Below are 15,340 nucleotides of genomic sequence, written 5' to 3'. Positions count from 1 at the left end.
GCACTGACACACTGGGGCTGCCGGATTTCACCCCCACAGGATTAATGAACTAATTAAGGCTGGAAAAGAGCCCTCCCAGGGATGGTGACTCCACCGCTCCCCGGGGCAGCCTCTTCCAAGGCTTAACCGACCTTTCAGTGAAGGAATTTTCCCTAAAATCCAACCTGAGCCTCCCCTGGAGCAGATTGAGGACACCTCCTCTCCTCCTGTCCCTGTTCCCTGGAGCACAGCCCGACCCCCCGGCTGTCCCCTCCTGCCAGGAGCTGTGCAGAGCCACAAGGGCCCCCTGAGCCTCCTTTGCTCCAGGCTGAGCCCCTTCCCAGCTCCCTCAGGAATTCTCCAGCCCCTTCCCAGCTCCCTCATCTGCATTTGGGGCAATTTGTCCCTGATTTCTCTCCCAAAATCAGCATCACGCCAGGAGGGAGGACCGCCGGCCCCGCTGCATCCCTGCTGGTCCCTCACCCCCTCCACCGCTCCAGCAGCCACAGATTCCTCTGGGAATCCTGAACTGCCTCTCATTTTCCAGATTCTGGAACCCCAGCCTCGCTCCTGGCCCCGTTTTAGGCTCGGCTCACCCCCAGGTGACACATTGCTGTCTTTGGTGGCTTTTGGCTTCCTTGCCATCCCTTTGGTCTTTCCTGTCCGATTTTCCAGCTTGTTTGCAACCTGAACCGCGGCTTTCACGTCTGGGCAGGGCTCAGACCTGTCCAGCAGCCGGGAGGGCTCGTTTGTCCCAGGGTTATTTTGCATTTCAATGCCGGCTCAGGGTGTAAAACAGCACCGGTGCTCCTCTATTCACCCGTGCTCCTTTAACTCAGCTTGACTGGTTCCAACGCCCTTTTTCCTTTTCTTTCCTCCTCTATTTACTCCTTTATTTTAAAGTTTATGTTTTATAAAATTTTATAGAATTTAAAAAATTTTAATGAAATTTCATAACCTACTTTTTGTGCTTTGATAACAACAGGTCAACTAAGATACATTATTTTAGTAACTTTTCACAAAGCCCCAGTTCCCCAGCAGATTCCAGCTCCTCTGGCCACCCATGGCTGGGTTCAGGTGGGAGTGGAAAAGCTTTGCCCTCTCTTCATCAGGGCAGGAAGGAATTACAAATTTGATGGGAATACTTGAGATTGAGAGCAGACACAGCCAACTGTCCTCACTTCACTTGTCCTTGGAGAGATCTGGGCCATGAATTGGATAAAAATGGCTTTAATTGTGTTGGGATTAATATTGTGAGGGGAACACAGCCCTCCCCTGCCTCCTGCTCTGTCCATCATTTATCCCCAGCCAACTAACTCCTGCAGGATTAATAGCCTATCACATTATCCATGCCTCTTCCCACACAGAATTCCCAAATTTCTGTTCTCTCAGTGGGAAAAAACCAACCCATAAAACCAACCCATAAAATAAAAACCAATCCATAAACAAATAACTCACTGCTGAGCCAGCCAAACGCCCCTCCCCAGCACCCAAACGGGAACTAAAGACCCAAATGTTGAAATATTTGCTGAGTTTGTGCAGTGACCGAGCCCTTCCTGGCTCTGCCGTGGGCTCAGTCCATGGCTGAGGTAAAGTTTTATCCAAAACTGGAAAATCTGTGCAGAGTAAGTGGAGGTGTCCCTGTCTCCCAGGGCTTTCTCTGCAGTGACCTGGCAGGAGGAAATCCAGGGCTGACCCTGTGTGGGTGTCCTGCAGTCCCTCAGAGCTGTCCCATCAAGGTCACCCACAGCCACAGTCCCACGGGATGGGGATGTCCCTGTCCTGTGTGTCACCCACAGCCACAATGTCCCTGTTGCAGACTGGCTCACTCATGGCCACAATGTCCCTGTCCCAGTGTTTGTCACCCACAATGTCCCTGTGCATGTCACACATAAACACAATGTTCCTGTCCTGCCCCATGTATGGCACCCTCAGCCGCAATCCCCAGGGATGTCCCTGTCCTAGAGTGTCTCACCCATGGCCACAATGTCCCTGTCCTGTGTGGGTCACCCACAGTCCCCAGGGATGTCCCTGTCCCAGAGTGGCTCACCCATGGCCACAATGTCCCTGTCCTGTGTGGGTCACCCACAGCCATAGTCCCCAGGGCTGTCCCCGTCCCTATGTGTGTCACCCCTGGCCACCATGTCCCTGTCCCTGTGTGTGTCACCCACAGTCCCCAGGGATGTCCCTGTCTTGTGTCCCCCAGGCCACAGCCCTGCCCGCCCCTGTGTTCACCCTGACCCAGAGCAGTGCTGTTCTCCCAAATCCCAGTGAAGGTCTCCCACTCCCAGTGGGACCCTGGGAGGAAATCAGGGCCACTGCCACCCTCCTGCTGTCACCTCAGCTCAGTGACAATGGGCTGATAGCATTTAGCGCCCCTCAGCTCCTCATTAAGCGCCTGAGTGAAGCCTGTCAGTGATGAGGTTTCCCTTAATTAAGGCAGGATGGTGGGAGCGGGCTGTGGAGCAGGAGGCTCCAGGTCCCTGCAGGGCTGGGGGACCCTGCCCTGTCCTCTCTGTCCCCTCTGTCCCTGTGCCATTCACAGCCCCTGAACATGATCCTCCACCCAGGGTTTTTCTCCTGGGAAGCTGAAAGGCAGCAAGAGGACTCAGGGAAAAGGAAAACAATTCTTTATCTCATTTGCTTCTCCTGTGTTGTGCTGACATGGAATGTGTTTGGAGATTGTTCACCCACAGGTGATTGTTCCATTGCATTCTGCTGGGAGTTGTTTTCACTCTTTGGCCAATCAGGGCCAAGCTGTGTCAGGACTCTGGAAACAGTCAGGAGTTTTCATTATTATCTTTTAGCATTCAGTGAGTGTCCGTTCTGTATTCTTTAGTATAGTTTAGTATTGTATTCTTTAATATAATATAGTATAATAAAGTAATAAATTCTCCTTCTGAGAACATGGAGTTAGATGCATCGTTCTTCCCTGCCACGGGGCTTGCTGTGCATTTAAAATATGTCCCCTCTGATTCCACCTTTGCAGAGAGTCTTAATTAAGAATAGTGTCCAAGGTTCATCAGCCGAGGCTCCTTTTTAATTAGCACAGCCCTGAGCAGTAAAACTGTCCCCCAGGTGGGGTGTGACACCTCCCACCCCTCCCAGCCTGGCTGTGGGACAGGGATGAGCCCAGGCCTGTTCAGCTGAACAGGAGCCAGATTTGGGACAGCCCTTCGTGCCTGCGTGTCCCCAGTGTGTGGATGGGGGAGATTCCAGGGGTGCCAGTGACTCTGGGGCAGCTGGGGTGGCAGTGGACACATGCTGGGCACGGGGAAAATCCTTTCCAGAGGGGGCCCAAAAGCCCAGAGCAGCAGGGAAAAATAAGAAATGCAGTCAGGCAGAGATGGACTGCTGGGGCTGAAATCTGTGATCTCTGCACCCTTCACCTCCACCGGACAGCCAGGACCCTGCTGGGAATCAGGGCACAACATTCGAGTGTTCCAGCAGGGATTTGAGGCAGAAAATTGGAATTAGGCTTGGAAAATGCTCTCAGGGACAGGGTGGGACTTTGGGGTGCCTGAGCAGGGCCAGGGGTTGGATTCCATGATCCCTGTAAATCCAGCCTGGGATATTCGGATATTCTGGGATACTCCAGCCCACTCTGCAGGGCCAGGGGTTGGACTGGATGATCCCTGTGAGCCCTTTTCCAGCCTGGAATATTCTGATATCCTGTGACCTGTGTGTGTCACCCCCAGCCACAGTCCCCAAGGGTGTCCCTGTCCTGTGCGCAGGGCCAGGGATTAGAGTCCATGATCCCTGTAAATCCAGCCTGGGATATTCTGGGATTCTGGGATAATCCATTGTGCAGGGCCAGGAGCTGGATGCCATGGTCCCTGTGGGTCCCTTCCAGCCTGGAATATTCTGATATCCCATGATCTCTGCCCCATTGGGGATGGGCTCTGTGTCCTTCCCTGGCTGGGTCCCCAGGATGTCCCCGGGGTGTCCCCAGGATATCCCCAAGATGGCCCCAGGGTGTCCCCAGGATGTCCCCAGGATGGCCCCAGGGTGTCCTCAGGGTGTCCCCAGTGTGTCCCCAGGATGTCCCCAGGATGGCCTCAGGGTGTCCCCAGGGTGTTCCCAGGGTGTCCTCAGGGTGTCCTCAGGGTGTCCCCAGTGTGTCCCCAGGATGTCCCCAAGATGTCCCCAAGATGTCCTCAAGATATCCCCAAGATGTCCCCAAGATGTCCCCAAGATGTCCCCAGGATGGCCCCAAGATGTCCCCAGGATGGCCCCAGGATGGCCCCAGGATGGCCCCAGGGTGTCCCCAGGATGTTTCCAGTGTGTGCCCAGGATGTCACCAGGATGTCCCCAGGGTGTCCCCAGGATGTCCCCAAGATGTCCCCAAGATGTCCCCAGTGTCCCCAGTGTCCCCAGGATGTCCCCAAGATGTCCCCAGTGTCCCCAGTGTCCCCAGTGTCCCCAAGATGTCCCCAGGATGTCCCCAGGATGTCCCCAGCCCTGCAGTCTCCTGTGCCGGCAGCTCCCCCATCCCAGGGCTGTGCATTCCCAGGCAGTGCCTGTGGCTGGGAATGATGGAGAGCGGCAATTCCCGAGTTCTCCAGAGGAATGCAATCCCTGATATGATATTCCAGCACACAGCCACCAAGCCCCTATTAAGAGGCTCCTCTTCATTATTCTTTGATTTGCATGGTGCTGTCTGAAGGCAGCCAAAATGTGATTATTCCTCGGTGCTGCCTGTGTTACAGGGAGCCAATGCCACGGGGCCTTGTTCAAAAACTGCCTGGATAAATATTGTTAAAAATAAATGCATAACATTAATTCTCCATCGTTCATGTCGCTGTTTATTTAATGCTCTAAAAAGCTAATTACCACTAATTTTATTCTACATCTTCTTCAGGTCTCCCAGTCTCGGCGCTGGAAGATAAAAGAATTAATTGTTAATTAGCATCCCTTTCTGGGAGAACACTTTTTTCTTTATCAAAGATTACAAGAGGAGGGAAAGAGGGAGGGAGAGGGGAAGGAATGAAGCTCTCAATATTTCTGCCAGCCACGGTGCCAAAAAGGGATTTTTTTTTCTTAAACAGCATCACTGAGCTCTTATCTGGCCCTGGGGAGGAGAAGGCCGAGCTCTGGGGTGTGAAGGCAATAAAATCATCCCTGTCAGATGAGTTCTGCTGCCCTGGGTGTCTGAACATGCTGCACTGCTGCTGTCTGCAGCCAGGGAGTGGAAAAGGACATTCCTGGAACCTGAGACTGCCAGGGGACCTCGAAAAGGAGCCAGGGCAGCTCAGGCTGAGATCAGGGCAAGGTTCTTCCCCCAGAGGCTGCTGGCACTGCCCAGGCTGCCCAGGGAATGGGCACGGCCCCGAGGCTGCCAGAGCTCCAGGGATGCCCAGGCTGGGCTTGGGGGGGCTCTGGGCAGGCTTTGGATTTGGGATTGATCATCCCTGTGGGTCCCTTCCAGCTCAGCTCATTCCAAGGTTTGATGAGGGGCAATGCTGAGCTGGGTTTAACCCTGACAGAAATTGCCTTGCCCTTGTCCCCAAGTTTTCAGTCACTCCTTGGCAGGAATCCCCCATTCCCTTCCAATGGAGCCTCCTCCATTGGTGTCACAATGGGAACGCTCCCTTTGCTCCAGCCTTGATGGCTTTGGGATGTTTTTAGAGGTGCTTTTCTCTCCAGCTAATTGGAAATGTTGGGGAACTTTTAATTTGTAACAGTGAAATGAAAACTCTGCCGCCTCCCTATTTACATAAATTAGGGAGACTTTGCACACAAACGTTTCTTCGAAGTGAAGACAAAAAGGAAACAATTTCAGGATGAGTTTCCAGCTCAGAATATTCATGAAGTGAGGCATAAAAATATGGAAAGTGACTGGAGAGTGTTGTCAAACAGAATTAGGGACACAGGGGTAGGGATGGTTCATAAACATGTCCTGGGTAAGACTGGGAGAGCTGGGGGGGCTCCCCTGGAGAGGAGAAGGCTCCAGGGAGAGCTCAGAGCCCTGGCAGGGCCTGAAGGGGCTCCAGGAGAGCTGCAGAGGGACTGGGGACAAGGATGGAGGGACAGGAGCCAGGGAATGGCTGCCAGTGCCAGAGGGCAGGGCTGGATGGGATCTTGGCAATTGGGAATTGTTCCCTGGCAGGGTGGGCAGGGGCTGGGCTGGAATTGCCAGAGCAGCTGTGGCTGCCCCTGGATCCCTGGCAGTGCCCAAGGCCAGGCTGGACATTGGGGCTGGAGCACCTGGCACAGGGGGAGGTGTCCCTGCCATGGAACTGGAGTTTGAATTCCCTCCCAACCCCAAACATTCCAGGATTGTTGCCCTTCCCACTCCATTGGGGTGGGCTCTGCCTGCCCAGGCTTTGTCCCAGCAGCAGGGGACAGTCCCTGCCCCTGTCCAGCCCCAGGCAGGGCCAAGGGCTGAAGGAGCTGATGGATTTTGGGGCTGCAAAATGGGAATTTGTTCATCAGCAGGAGCTGGTGGATTCTGCTCCTCCTCAGAAGGATGGGACAGCCTAAAATATTCAGTGCTCAGGGCTTGTTCTGCCTTCATCTGCTCACATCCATGCCCTCCAACGTATTCCCAGTGAATGCTGAAATCTCCCTGTCTTGGTTTGGAAAGCCAGGTGTCTGCTGAGGAAGGCAGGACCCTCCCCTGAAATGGAGAATGTAAACCCTCCCACCCCTCTGAATTGCTATAAATTTTAAATTAAGGAGCTCTCAGGCAACAAAAATTTGGGAGCAGGAACAGCAGTTCTTTAATAGGGAAGAAAATAAAAAGATAAAATAAAGAATGCAGTGAACCAAACCAACAGTGCCAGAGCCAGAGCACAGCCTGACACCCTGTGGGTCAGGGTGCTGCAGCAGGGCCATTGGAATTGTGGCTCAGCCCTCCTGCAGTGCCAGGGGTGGTTCTGCTGGAGCAGGGATCCTGGAGAAAGGTGCAGAATCCTCTGGAGATCCAGGGCAGAGGCAGCTGCTGCTCCTCTGGGAATGCAGTGCAGAAGCCGTGCTGGTGTTCCAGAATCTCCAGATTCTATCCGGGTAGGAATGCTTGGCTCCTCCCTCTGGGCTCACAGCTCCCAGTGGGATGCTGGAGCTCTTATCAGCCCTGCAGGGACATTCCATCCCTGTTATCAGCAGGTGTCTGCCCAGGGGGAGGAGTGGGTGTGGAAGAGATAAGGAAAACTGCCCCCTGAACAGGAGACAGCTGCCATGCAGATGGTGATAGAATACCATAGAACACATCTTGCCTTGCAATCTGGAACACTCCCCAGTTAGATCTCAGCATTTGGGGCTGGTTTTGTGGCTCCTGCAGGCAGAGCCCAGCCAGGGCAGGGATTCATCTGCTGGCAGAGCTCACACCCAGCGCTCTCCAGCACGATCCCATGAATCTCCCATCAAGCTGAATAATTCCATTAATTCAATATTTATCTCTGCTGCTGTTAATGGAGTGTTTGATTTAACAGTACATGAATATTGCATCCAGCAGACGGCAGGGAAAGAGAAAAAAAAAAAAGAAAAATGTGAAATTAGAATTTAAACCCAGAACAGGGTGATTGCCAACCTAACACATTTGCAAAATTGTTAAACACAAATGGTGCCAGGCATCTCCCCACCACAGGGCTGACATTTCAGTGCAGATGGAGCAGTTTGGGATTCCTTCGGAGGGAACCCTCAGACATTCACATCTGCTCCACATTCCAGGGATTTGCTGCAGCTCCATGCAAGTAAAAAAAAGAAAAAAAAAAGGAAAATTTAAATCTGAGGCTAAAAAAAAGTAAATCTGTCTTGGAGGAGCGCTAATAGCTTGAGTCAGTCTGGATGCTTTGTCACCTGGCAGCTGTGGTGGCACAGGACACAAGGCCTGAGCCCCACAGGGACAGCCCAGAGGGAGGAGCAGGGCTGGGGGAACAACTCTGATCCCTTTTTCAGGTGTTCCTCTCTCCAAAATCACTCACAGTTTCCTGCTTGCATCCCCTGGGAGTTCCCTGCTAGGCTGAACTGAAGCAGGAAAACAGGGGGAGAAGAGAGGAAAATGAAGGAAAACGTGAGAAATGGGGGAAAAGGGGGGAAAGGGGGGAAATGGGAAATGTATAAAGATGTGAGGGTTTGTGACTCTGCCTGTAGAACAGTGATGTTGCAGGGATCTGGGGGATTTGGGGGGCTTTGTGGGAGGGGAGTGGTGAGGCCACAGCCCTGCTGCGTGAAGCACAAATATTTATTTGCACTCCAGGCTTGGAGAGGTCTCTGTGCAGCTCTGATTTGGGGCAAAAAATGGGCTCCCAGCAGAAGTTTGACCAACAACCCCCAGGGGTGCCATATTTTTTTTGGAAACTGCTAAAAATTGAGCTTTTTACAATGGAGAGTGACAGGGTGAGTGGGATTGTTTTAAACGGACAAAAAGTGGATTTGGAGGGTATATTGGGGACAAAATGCTCCCTGTCAGGGTGGGGAGGCCCTGGCACAGGAGATTCCATGGGATTCTATCCCATCTCATCCAATCCCACCCCTGGGAGTGTTCAAGGCCAGGGTGGATGGAGCTTGGAGCTGCCTGGAGGAGTCTGACATCAGAGAGGAGAGGAGAGGAGAGGAGAGGAGAGGAGAGGAGAGGAGAGGAGAGGAGAGGAGAGGAGAGGAGAGGAGAGGAGAGGAGAGGAGAGGAGAGGAGAGGAGAGGAGAGGAGAGGAGAGGAGAGGAGAGGAGAGGAGAGGAGAGGAGAGGAGAGGAGAGGAGAGGAGAGGAGAGGAGAGGAGAGGAGAGGAGAGGAGAGGAGAGGAGAGGAGAGGAGAGGAGAGGAGAGGAGAGGAGAGGAGAGGAGAGGAGAGGAGAGGAGAGGAGAGGAGAGGAGAGGAGAGGAGAGGAGAGGAGAGGAGAGGAGAGGAGAGGAGAGGAGAGGAGAGGAGAGGAGAGGAGAGGAGAGGAGAGGAGAGGAGAGGAGAGGAGAGGAGAGGAGAGGAGAGGAGAGGAGAGGAGAGGAGAGGAGAGGAGAGGAGAGGAGAGGAGAGGAGAGGAGAGGAGAGGAGAGGAGAGGAGAGGAGAGGAGAGGAGAGGAGAGGAGAGGAGAGGAGAGGAGAGGAGAGGAGAGGAGAGGAGAGGAGAGGAGAGGAGAGGAGAGGAGAGGAGAGGAGAGGAGAGGAGAGGAGAGGAGAGGAGAGGAGAGGAGAGGAGAGGAGAGGAGAGGAGAGGAGAGGAGAGGAGAGGAGAGGAGAGGAGAGGAGAGGAGAGGAGAGGAGAGGAGAGGAGAGGAGAGGAGAGGAGAGGAGAGAAGAGAAGAGAAGAGAAGAGAAGAGAAGAGAAGAGAAGAGAAGAGAAGAGAAGAGAAGAGAAGAGAAGAGAAGAGAAGAGAAGAGAAGAGAAGAGAAGAGAAGAGAAGAGAAGAGAAGAGAAGAGAAGCAAAAAGTGGAAGCTGCCCCAAGATGCTGCCCTCTGACCCCTCTGTTCCAAGGCTCAGGTCCAAACCCTGCAGAGCCTCAGGGTCACCCCACACCGAGCCTGTTCCACACTGTGACCCCAAAACCTGCCTGGAACCCCCGTCCTGCCCCGGGGACATGGGAGGGGACCCCTGCCCTGCCCCTCTCTCTCCATCCCCGAGGGGCTTGGCCACCTCTGCTTCCTTTCACTGCAAATATTCCTGCAGGTTCCTGGCTGGGGTCTGCCCAAGGTGTCTGCAGGGAATTCCTGCTGGCTTTTGCCTTCATTCCACACCTGGGGATGGGACCAGGAGCTCTGTGGGCACAGCTGGGTGAAGGGGGCTCATCCACCCCTCGCACCCTGCCCCTGGCTCCAGCCCACCAGAGAACACCTCAGACTGCTGAGTTTGGGGCAGGAGGGACCTGTCCCTTCTGTCCCTGCTCCGTGCTGGGGATTTGCCCCTAATTAGCGCCGTGGCCCTGTTAATTACCGGGCTGATGAGGAGCTGTGGCAATCTCGCTCTTCTGCCGCTTGCCAGAATATTCATGAGGAGTTTGTGCCGTGTTCCCGGAGCTGCTCGAGCATGTAATGAGGCGAGGTTGGGTTTTTATTTATTTATTTTTTGGTGGAAGTTGAGATTCTCGTTCCATCAGAGCCACATCCCTGCATCCCGGGGGAAGAGGAGGAAGGGATGGCTCTGTTCCTGCAGGATGTCCCGAGCTGGGAGGCGTTTCCAGGTGAACATCCCAGAGGAAGCACCTTGGAGGGAAGGTCTGATTCCCTGGAGCTGAAGGGAAACCTGCCCCAGCTCTCCTCGGTGCCATTTCCCTCTTTCTCCTCTGGCTTTGCTGTTATCACTCCCTAGAAAATCATTAATGAGGTCAAATTCGGGGGTTTTGGGGTATTTGTTATTGGACTCAGCCCTTCAGCCCTCAATGACTCCACTCAATATTCCCATGGAAAATGATTCCTGTGTCTCATTCCTGTCCTCACAAGAGACCTCTGAAGGGAATTCTGGTTGACCATTAATTCTGAAGGGAATTAATGGTTCGATTTTTCCTTGAGGTGGAGGGAGCCAGGCAGAACCTGGGAGTCTCCCTGGAGGTGCAGTGAGTGCCAACCCCACCTGGAAAAAGTGACAATAATTGAGGGCTTGGCTCCTTGGTCAGCCCTGAGGAATCCCCCCCTCACCCAAAGCACCCCCAGAATTCCAGGTTTAACAGTTCCAGGTTTGACAATTCCAGGATTGGTGCTCCCCTCCCAGGATGAGAAAAGCATTGAGAACCAGCTGGGAGATCACAGAGCACTCTGGGTTTAAACTAAGAGGAATCAGTTCAGGGTTGAGGTTTCTTTGAACCTTTGGAAAAGTTAAATTTGGGTCACCATCAAAGCCAAACCCCCTTGCACCACGCCAAGGCCAAGCACTCATTTTGCCTGGGTAGAAAGGGACTTTTCACATTTTATGTGTTACTGTCTCTCTTTGCCTCTTTCTCTTCTCTCTGCTTGGAGACCTCAGACTCATAAATAGTTATTTATAACCCAGCCAGGAACAGAGAGAGCAGAGCTGCCCTCATCCCCCATCATCTCCTGACTCAGGGCTTGGAGCCACACGGGATTCTGAGCCTTGGAACAGCAGCAGGACGGACACAGGGTGGTTCAAAAGGGGGATTTTCCTCCAGTTTGTCCCTCTCAGCTGTTTGAGCTCCTGGCAGGGTGGAGGGCGATGGTTGAAGCGTGGCAGGTGACTCCTCCTGCCTGTTCACTCGCCCAGCTGCTCCAGGAGAGCAGCCAGAGCTGATCCCTCTCCCCCTGCAGTGAGGAACGCTCAGAGCATCCCCCTTCCCACCAGGAATTCATCCCCACGTGCCCCTGGCTGTAATTAGCACAGCAATTAGCACAGTCCTGGCTGGACCCTGCTCTCCAAGGCTCATTTTTCATCCCTCTGATGATTCCCTGCTGCTGGCAGGGGCTGTTTTCCACCTCATCAGTGACAGGAGCCTTGCCAGCACCGGGAATGCTTTACGTGGAAAAGGAGCCCCCAGGTGAGCTGGGAACCAGGGAAGGGAAGCACGGTTTGGGTGGGATAATTTTTCCCAAGGATTTTCCCACATGGATGTGGCCACACAGGGGATGTGGAGAGGTGATCAATCCACTGTCAGGCCCAGGAGTCAGGAACATCCTTCTCCTTCAAACAGCACCATCCCAGAATTGTTATTTCTGCAGCACCATCAGCAGGTGGATTTTCCAGGGGGCTCAGTGGGATCTGAGGGCTCCCACAGGGACAAACCCTGTCCAGATGTGCAGCTCCAGCAGGATTGAGAATCCTGGAATAACCCCTGGAATAACTGGGGCTGGTGGAATGCATTCCCCATTCCTGAACAATGGATGCTCCTGCAGGGAATGTGTCACAAAAGGACACGAAATAAAACGACAGGGACACTGGAACTGCAAGGTAAGAAGAGAAGTTTATTTTCTGACTCCAATATTTATAGACTTTCAAAAGTGGATTGGAGGATCAAAGTGCCACCTCTCCAATGTCACTGGACAAACCAACAGTCCATCGAATTTCTCCTCCTTCAGAGAGGAATGTAAAAACAATATTTACATAGAAGTGTGTGAGACACTCCATTACCAGAATGTAAACATCAGAAGGCTTAGAAAAAATTAGAAGAACAGGGCTACAGGAATGTTTCCAGTTCTCCTGTCCAGGGCTTGTATTGGTTCATCCCTGGCTCTGGCCTGGCCTGGTTATGGACAAACCTTTGGAACACACTGAGGTTGCTCCTCTCAGGGTCCCCTCAGCCTCACTCCCACCATGCCTTTGTCTCCATCACCATTCCCATCAGGGCATTCCAGAGCAGGAACCATCCCAAAGCTTTGCCAAATGCTGCCCAGGCATGGATCCTGCAATGGCAGGGGCTGGGAGGATGGAAAATGTCCCAACTCTGGGAACTCCGTGCTGAGCACCCCAGCGAACAAATGGAACTGACATTTTCTGCCTCCTGCACCCCACCCAAATTCCCCTCCCTCCTCCTGACAGAACCCCCACATAAAGGCAGTTTGGGGTTACCCTGCCTTCATTTTCGGGAGCACATTTAGCAGTTCCAAGCCCTGAGCTGGTAATTAACACCTGTCTAATTAGCTGGAGAGACACCAGGAGGGTGATCAGCACCTTGCCCAGTCCCCCTCCTTCCCTGGGTGAGCAGTGACCTTGTAAAGCCACACAAACAAACAGGAGCAGGGAAAATAAAGGAGAAACCGTTTCAGGTCTTCATAAAATCAGTTTTTTCAGTGGTTCAGATCAGAATGAGCCCAGTTCAGCCTGGCTCAGGATCAGCAGCATCACCCAGGGAAGATCACAGCTCTGTCCCCTTTGCCATGGAAAAAACTGACAAAACATCCCCTTGTCCTGGTGTTCCTTGAGGGACACTGTTGAGTCAGGGATGGAGAGAAGGATCCGAAGGGGGATCTGAAGGCAAAAGTGTTTAATGAAAGTAGCAGGTTTTTTATGGTGTGAGGTGAGACTTGATTGGTCTCAAAGTAGAAACATCTCACGCTATTGGTGAACTGTGAATTGCACACTCTGGAGAACCAGAGCTACGAACAATGGTTACAGAAAGAGAGATAATCATTGTTTGAATTATTTCGTCTAAGTTTCCCACAGCTTCCACACAGCTTGCCAGGATTTTCCTGGGAGAACCATGTCTCTCTCTGTTCAGAGGATCTGTAATTGCTACAGTTCTTGGGAGAGATGGAGGCAATCAAGGAGCCCCTGCCCTCGTTCCCTCTGCCAGCCCCCAGCCCCCAGAGGGATCCAGCTCCCTACAAATTGGGGGGATCTGGTGATTCTACACCAAGGTTGAGCTGCCATGTGCTCCTCCTCACCCACTCCCTGTTCCCTGTGTCCAGAGCCTGGCACAGCACTGAGAAAATATCAAAAGGTGTTAAAGCTCTGAAAACAAGGCACTGGCAGACTGTCACCTTTGAGAGGAACAGGGGATTTGTCTTTCCAAACCAGCTGTGGGTCTGCTGGGAGATAAAAGAAACAATGGGGAGGATTCCACTGATTGATGAATGGAAAAAAGAGATTTGCTTTTACAAATAAACTGTAGGTTGGCTGGTAAATGAAATTGGACATTGCAAGATGAAAGAAACAATGGGGAAAACCCCTAAATTCTGTAAGAATTAAAAATTAAAAGGGAGGGTTGTACATTAGAAGGGAATCTCTGGGATCAGGTGTTCTGGGAAGTCTGAACCTCTCAAGTACCTCAGAAAAGGGGAAAGAGAGAAGGGAAATGCAGCTGGGAAATTGGGATAAAAAGGAGGCTGCATCCTCCAAAAACTGGAGAGACCCCAGGGGATGCCCCATGGGCTCTGCCTTGATTGGAATAAAGTAAAAGGGCTCCTCTGTCTCATTTTGGGACAGAAACCCCTGCTGTTTGTGGATTCATTTTCCTAACACCTTCACCAAGAGGGAAAGCAAAGAAATATTTTTATTCCAGATTTTCCTGCTGGCTGTGCAGTGTGCACCCAGCAGCCTGATTTAGTACTCGGTTTTATTCCCCCCCCCTTCCTGTTTGAAATGTTACAGGTTTGGAATTGGAGGCAATTTTGGGGAATTGATAGTTGGGAGGTGCTGGAACAGGGGGGACTGTGCACATGCCAGCCAAGGAAACTCTTGGCTGTCCCAGCGGGGGGACAATAAACACAGCCATAAACGTCAATAAAGCCAAAATGCTCCGTTTTTCCTGGAGATGGATCCCAGGGAAGGACTTGGATGGGGGTGATTGGTCCCTCCTGGATATTTCAGGCAATTGTAGAAACACATCAGGAGTTGCACTCTGGGTGTGTTCCAGGGAGAGATAAATAAATAAATGCATTTTGATAGGATTTGTTTTGTCCACGGTAAATGCAGTCTAGGAGAGAAAATCTATGGCTCTTCCTTTTATTGCTGTCATTCCCAATAGCTGGGAGATGGGAACGGGGAAATATATCCAGGGAGTGATGGGCTCTGCTCTGCCAGAGGTTTCAGAGGTAAATAAACAAGTTTTATTGGCTGCTCTTACATCTCGATGTAGCATTTAATGGATATATTAACCACTGATCCAGCTGCCAGATATCCCAAGGAAATATTGTGTTCATCCCAGCTCAGCCTCGCAGTGCCACAACAAATCTGGATTTTCCTAATGAGAGCAAGGTTTGCTCCCATAAACCACTCAGAGCTTTCAGAGCTGATTCCCTGCCAGTCATTTCTCCCCCCATCACACCCAATTCCACCCAAATGACCTTCATTCCCCCCTGGCTGGGAGAAAGCAGGGTTTGGGATGGAAATTTGGGGTGGGGAAGGACTTGGATGAAGAAATGCGAACAGAAGGACTCTTGAGGGGACGCAGGACCTGCCCTGTACCAAAAACAAGATTTAAGCAACTAAAGCCAGACCCCTGTGGATGCAGAGTCGATGTCTGAACAGAGAAATAAAAAAGAAACAGGATGAAAGCGAGGCAGAGTCACCTCATCCCTGTGGTGGCCAGGCCTGAGGAGGAGGAGGCAGCGGTGGTGAATCCTGTCTGAGCTGAGAGCAGCCCCGGGCTCCGACCCCTCGGGGCTCTGCCCCTATTTATATCCTGGGGCAGGAACAGCTCGGCGGGCTGGAGTGCTGTGCCTTGGAACAAACGCTTCCTAAAGGAGAATGAATCTCCTCTGCTCCTCCTTCCCCTCCCCAGGCAGCTGCCCTGTGTGGGAGGGCTCAGGTCAGCATCCCCAGTGCTCCAGGGTTTGTTCCCTGAGCCAGAATCAGCCCCGGGGGCTGGACCCAGGCCCAGGTGACCTCTGGGGCTGGGCTTGGTGCTGGGCTCCTCTGCTTCCACCCTGTGCTGGGAATGATCCAGCATCCTCTGCTTCCCTGTCAGTGCTGGGAATGCTGCAGCCTCCTCTGCTTCCACCCAGCCCCTGGGAATGCTGCAGCCTCCTGTGCTTCCACCCA

Source organism: Fringilla coelebs, assembly GCF_963513975.1.
Source record: "Fringilla coelebs genome assembly, chromosome: 28".
NCBI lineage: Eukaryota > Metazoa > Chordata > Aves > Passeriformes > Fringillidae > Fringilla > Fringilla coelebs.
This window is presented reverse-complemented; position numbering follows the sequence as displayed.